Here is a 6,958-nt window from a genome sequence, read left to right as displayed (position 1 = left end):
ACTAAGTGAGGACACGAGATTTGTCCTCACTTATTTTTTTTGTCCTGAGATTAATAAGAAAATATAGGCGATTGTCCTCACATTGGATAGGTTTACCAGTACTAGGCCTATGCTAGAACAGTGAGTAGTTTATGAAATTGTATCCCTAGTAACGTCGTATGTTTACGTAACATTTTACATTATATTCCTCAGTGATTCTTTTGCAGTTGATAAAAGGCCTATGTATGTATTGGAACATACCTATAGCCTAAAGGCTGTAGTGACGGCCGCCGTGTGTTCGAGAGACCGATCAACGGTAACGACCTCTAAACCCGGCATCTGTGTATTTGCATATCCTGCCCTCAGGTGTGCAGAGGAGGGATCGCCGAGACCTTGGGGGAATTGTCGTCACTCGTACACTAGACCTTATGCTGAGAGCGTTGTTTACCTTACTACAGGATTCGTTTATGTGTATCTGTTGTCCAAGTCTTCACAGGAGTATAATTGCCTGCGCTGTGGGTACTGTTGTGTTCGTTTATATTATTGGAGTATTGTCGCCTTAAGAAGATATCCCATTGGATAAGGTAAGCACCACTCGGTACCTTTTATATCACAGTATATATATAGGCGATAAATACTACAAGGCCAACTCAGACGAATACAGATCATTTCGGTCGCGCTTCATTTCGGTCGCGGTTTGTTTTCAACAAATATATGGAACGCCAATGGAGTTTCGAAACGCTAAATTTAATATAACTATTATTATTATATTATTTTTTTTTTTAATTTACATTGTATCTGGAAAAACCAGCCAGTTTGTTATTTAAATTACTGTAAAATTAGTTTATTAACAATTATTTTTATTAGTATTAAAGTTTGTTATTGTTACTATATTACTGTATAACTTGGTGCTATTTTTATTTTTTTACAGAAACAACGCAGATGTTACGAAGTTGACAGAGTTTGAGATACGTTTTTTTTGGTTCTTGCTATATATATTGATATAATTTTTATTAATGCTTGAATCAAATAAAAATCTATGGAATAAGTATAGTCAATAGATTAATTTCGTATACGTTTTTTTTTTCTTGTCTGTTACATTTCCATTTACCATAAATGTTCTGATCATGTTATAATAATATTGTAAAGGAAATAGGTATTGTATGTATTATATTTTCTATATAAAATTATCAATACTTTGATAATTTTAAAAGCCTTTTCATGCTTCTGTTATATTCATAAGCCCGAGAAAATCACTCAACTTGCTAGGCCTATTTCTTTAGTTGCATAACTGGAGTATAATTGTGGAAAGAAAAGTTTCCACATATTTATTGCCATGGTACTTAGGAGAAGATGACACAAGTTTTGTGATTTCTTGTTTGTCTTATTTCCATTTTTGTTACATTATTGCAAAGACAGAAGTAGGTCAGATGCTAAAATAGACGACTAGCTATTTCTAGGTACAAACGTGTACGCTGAAGCGCAGTTCACGGTGTGTTCACCTACTTCATGAAACCAGTAACTTCGAATAGTCTGCGCTGGCTGCTGATCATGTTTATAAAAAAAAAATAAATGGATAATAGAATAAATATTTGTTATATGATTTCATGTATAATGTAAATAAATACGTATAAATTTTATGTATATATATATGGTATATATATATACATACATATATATCTGTCTCTTATACACATCTAGATGTGTATAAGAGACAGCATCCATGACTAGGCTTATATTAAGTGTGTGTATTATTTGTTTATTTCTTCGTGTTTCCTTCAATTCTCTTGGTATGTTTCATCCAATCTCTGGAAGCTGCAAGAAAAACAAATATATTTATTGTATAAAAAGATGAGTTTAAATATTGAATGATTATTGTTTTAACTAAATTATGAAATAGATTTCAGATGGTAACAATATCCAATTCAATTAAATTCAAAGATACATTTTATTGACCATTCATTAAAGTAAAGTATATGAAACATGTATATGGTGTGCGTCGGGGGCAGTCGCGTAGTAGAATATTAAACGTGTTTAATATTTCTCACGACGGCTAAAGACTGTCCCCGACGAGAAATCGGGTCGAGCTGCGTCGATCGACGCTGTCTGGGTTGGCCTTAGTAATAGGCCTATACCAAAGCCACCACTATCTATACTACTACCACTACTACCTGTAGGCCTACCAATTTAACTGTTCCCTGGGCGGGTGGGTCCTACTTATCGAGAGTACTTAGCCTATAGGTAGTGAGATTAGAGGCTAACCTAAAATTATAGGCAGACCTATGTTATCATTAATATTAGATGCCATTATGCATGCTATGTCAGAACTATTGATATTTTATAATTAGGTCAATTTGTATTGTTTTTATTTTATTTTTTTTTTTTCAATATTCTAGTATGTTGAAAACATATTAGAAGATAGTAGGCAGAAAAGTGAGGAAGGTGAAAGCACATTGCCAGTACCTTGCAACAATTGAAAATGCATCATTTCATTTAGCCTTGTTTGTTAAAGAATATCAGCAGAGCAGAAACTTGCAGGTATTAATATTACTTAATTTGTATGTACTCCTTTCTCAGTCTACCAACTCATACTTATTTATTATATTATTATTGCTTAATTAGGCTATTATTATTATTATTATTACATCTATGTACTAAGTTTGTAATTCAGATATTAAAGCACTGTATGATTTTTAAAAAAATCTACATGTATATTATACTATTATAGGATAATTCAAAAACATCCACTACAAAGTGCAGAAAAAAAGGGACAAAGTCTAAACGCTCAATGCGTGTGCAAGTTGGCTAAAAAATGTGTACCAAAGGTAAAATTCTTATTTTTTATTTTCATTTTCTGATATTGTTAAATGTAGCAGTTATACCTGTATACCTATAATATCAATAAAATGCCCTTTTTAAAATAAAAATAAATAATAATTTTTAGAAATTCAATATTCAATATAAACATTGTCTTTTGTTTACAGAAACTCAAACTGGTAAGAGTGATCATCATGCTAGCATCTTTGATAGAACTTTCAATCCAGAGAACACATATCTTTCATCATCATTAATGTAAATTAACAAGGAATTACAAATAGTAGTTCTAGGAATTATTGTCATGTATTTACTGTATATTATTACAACAAGGTACAGTATACGTAGCATTAAACTACAGCCTGCAGTATATTTTAAAAAGAATTTTATTTACAATCTATATACAGTATTTAAATTCAAATTAGAGTATTCAACACCATTTTAAGTTTTCTTCTTAATATTGGTTTTAAGGTCGGATAGTGATGACAGGGTCAGTGATTTGTCGAAGGGTCCAGTTGAGCAAATGAAGTTTATTGTCTTTGAGAACCAGCTCCTAGAATTATTCAGCAAATGTCCTTCCTGTCATTGCCAGGAAAAATGATAAAAAGTTGATTTCTCGTAAGTGGGACTTGTTTTCTATTATACAGGCATCACCCTATCTTCAAAAGATACTGTACAAACAATGTTACGGTAAAATTATAATGTTACTGTGTTTCACTGTACTCTGTGTGTGTTCATGATTTCGGATAGGCCTACATTATACGTGAAACGACGATGCCACTACAATTACCGTTTATTAATGAATAAACTCAATGATAAAATGAATTTAACACAATACAACTAAATATTTATTCGGATACACAAAGATCACTTACATATATTATTATTTATTATTATTATAACTATTATTTTTATTGCTAAGTTATGTATATCCTTATGTTGTGCAGGCTTACTAGGCCTACTACTGCTACTACTACTACTATTACCACTATCATTACTACTTCCACTACCACTACACCACCACCACTACTACTAGTAGTAGTACTACTACTACTACTACCACTACTACTAAGTACTACTACTACTACTACTACTACTACTACTACTACTACTACAACTACTACTACTACTACTACTACAACTACTACTAGGGACTTGACCTACTAATATTATTAGTTCGCGAGTAGCTTTATACTTGTGCATGCACGTCAAGTTTAATAAACAAATTCTATTTGGTACATGTTGGTACAGTAAATGTACGCGTGAGTGACAGACCTAGGCCTACATTATTTTTTAGATAATAGGTTAATAATTATTTATTTTAAATGTATTTAATGTTCTTTTGAAATAAAATTGCGGTTCAAGTCTGCGGATGTTTCACCCTATATTCGCCATCATAGTATAATTCCGGTCTACTCACAGTTTGTTTACTTGACGTTTAAAAATGCACAAGTACAATATAGGTACAGATAGGCCTACGTAATATATGAAAAACGATTACCTTAATAAGAATAGTTGATTTCTCGTAAGTGGGACTTGTTTTCTATTATACAGGCATCACCCCATCTTAAAAAGATACTGTACAAACAATGTTACGGTAAAATGTTACTGTGTTTCATTGTACTCTGTGTGTGTTCATGATTTCAGATAGGCCTACATTATACGTGAAACGACGATGCTACTGCAATTACCGTTTATTATATAGGTACAGATAGGCCTGTAATTTATTGAAAGCGATGACAATAATTAAATTATGGTGAAGATAGGCCTAATGATGATGATGACTACGAACTGCAGGCCTATAATAAACATGATTGATTTCTCGTAATAGTGAGAAACCTAGTGTCCAAAAAAACGGGTTTGCGAGATAGGCTTGCCCAAAGCAATTTTATTGCATTTTCTGGATATTTTGGGTATGCTGAATCCAAAAATGCAAGGGTCCATTTTTTTCAATATCGTCTTGGCCGCCATATTGGAATTTCAAAATGGCTGCCATTTTAACCATAAAAATGATCATAACTCTACTATTAAAGCAGATATTGACTTAATTTCAAGTGTTAACCCTATGTTTTCAATGTCAACCTATTTGATTTTAATATTGTCATAGACCATAGATGGCGGCCATTTTGAATTTCAAGATGGCCGACCGTTTTTCAACAAAATCTTTCTGGAAAACAAGTATTTCAATTATCATGGTGTTTACAACAATATAAATTACAGTGTATGCCTCAACCCTGTGCCTACATAGCCAATTACACGCAGGGCGTTTATGGACGAATCCATTTTGTGCTCAAGAGGTATGTTTAAAATAAATAAATATAAATAAATTCAGGAAGAAATCACAAACCTTACAGAAAGCGGTATATCAACAAATGAACTATAAAATATACACAAATACATATACATGTGACTTAAACTGCCTGTATAGTAAACCCGATAATAAACGCAGGGCATGTATGGGTGATTCCATTTTTCCTTGAGGGGTAGTTTAAAATATATGAATATATGCATGATACTTAAGCTTATAGAGAACACAATTAGGCGTCCAGGATGAGTTTAACCGCTACCAATGTAGAAACAGCGTCTTTGTTACTGGGTACACACAGGCACCCTGTTAGGCTGTTAGCCCACCCACTTTTTCTACTGGGGGGGCTGCCCCCCCCCCACTTTTGTGACTGTTACCAGCACCAGTGACAAACATTCTACGAACGCTGCAATGTCATTATTATTATTATTATTGTTATTTCGTGCTTACACCTTGTTTATTTGCGCCTTATAAATTGACCTATTATTATTATTATTATAAAATATAGATTTTTTTTTAATTTTCTAACGAACACTACAAGTTCTTTTTTGAGTTGAGCAACCAAATGTGTGATTGACGTCTGTATACGTGCTTCTGTAAAGTTTCCTTGAAACCCACCCTCGAGCATGCAGAAACGAAATCGCCTGTATTCGTAAATTCTGTATTTAGGCATATAGGGGGAGGTAGGCACTCTTAATGAAGCGACGTTCTAGTTCTCTTTATGCTGACCACGAAGATGTATAGTAAGTGTAACTGATTGGCTTACAGTAAGCCTTTAAACTAGCATTATATAACCACATTTAAACTCTTAATTTAACGAAAACAAAATAAGATACTTATTAGGCCACTTTTTAAAAATAAAGTTGTCTGAAGGTTAAGTACCGGTACAGAATTTACAGTACGGTACACTGTAGTTAATGTGATAGGTTGTAAAAACTCTATTAAGTAAAAAGAAAATATTTTAAATAAAAAATCTTTCGCTTGACATTAGGAATTAATCATTTTGTGAAACAAAATGTAGGCTATGTCAAGTGTTATATTAAACAGTGGCAGATTCAATGGGAAACCCAGTCAGCACTGGACCCCATCCTATTTTTTTTTTCAAAATTATCCAAAAAAAAAAAAAAANNGAGAAAACAGACAAAATTGTATTCAACTTTTAATCTAAGAGTGCCATTTCCGGCCATCTAGATGTGCCATAATCATAATTTTCCAACAGTTGTGGGGCTGAGGCGGGTGGACATTTTATTTACGCAAGACTCTCCTTGGAACACCTCTATTTCTATTTTCGACTCATTTCTGAGCTACATACGAGTGTAATTTATATACATCGGGGGAAAAGTGAAGTTTCCGTCGGGGAACCCATATCAAAGATAACCCTCATAATAAATAATTTATTGAGGTCGTGGAAGCAATCTCGACTTCGACTTTGTTCGGAAATCTGTGGCGCATTCAAGGGGAGGGGGAGGCTAAATTGTTCTTTTTTTTTAATGGCGATATAAGTCTTAAGAGTATAATTTCTGGCCATCTAGAGGTGCCATAATCACAAATTTTCTTACTTCAGCCCAACCATGGCGGGGCTGAGGTGGTATAGATCCTCCATCTGCTGAAGTACCCAGTGGCGGATTCAATGTGACCCAGCCGGCCCGCCCCACCCTGCTAAATTGTTCAATATAAAATTGAGCTATAAAGATAATTATATTCAAATTTTATGTCTGGAAGTGCAATTTCTTGCCATCTGGAAGTGCCATAATCACAAATTTTCTTATCTCAGCTCCAACCATGGTAGGGCTGAGGTAGTATAGATCTTCTATATGTGAAATTACCCTCCCTGGGCCCTTCTATTTCGAATTCCTAGAT

At 33.6% G+C, this 6,958-nt stretch overlaps 1 long non-coding RNA gene across 1 annotated transcript; it reads left to right on the top strand.

Moving 5' to 3' along the window:
• Window positions 1-1,930: 1,930 nt before the first annotated feature.
• On the top strand, window positions 1,931-3,369 carry LOC117103760. The gene is made up of 4 exons (XR_004444649.1): window positions 1,931-2,517; window positions 2,708-2,804; window positions 2,964-2,975; window positions 3,265-3,369. It is a non-coding gene; the product is annotated as an uncharacterized LOC117103760 (long non-coding RNA).
• The last annotated feature ends 3,589 nt before the right edge of the window (window positions 3,370-6,958 follow it).

This window comes from Anneissia japonica, unplaced genomic scaffold (genome assembly GCF_011630105.1).
Source record: "Anneissia japonica isolate Jap-2015-1 unplaced genomic scaffold, ASM1163010v1 scaffold287848_len282238_cov107, whole genome shotgun sequence".
In the NCBI taxonomy this organism is placed as follows: Eukaryota; Metazoa; Echinodermata; class Crinoidea; order Comatulida; family Comatulidae; genus Anneissia; species Anneissia japonica.
The sequence above is the reverse complement of the archived record's forward strand: the minus strand, read 5'-3'. Positions and strand labels throughout refer to the sequence as shown.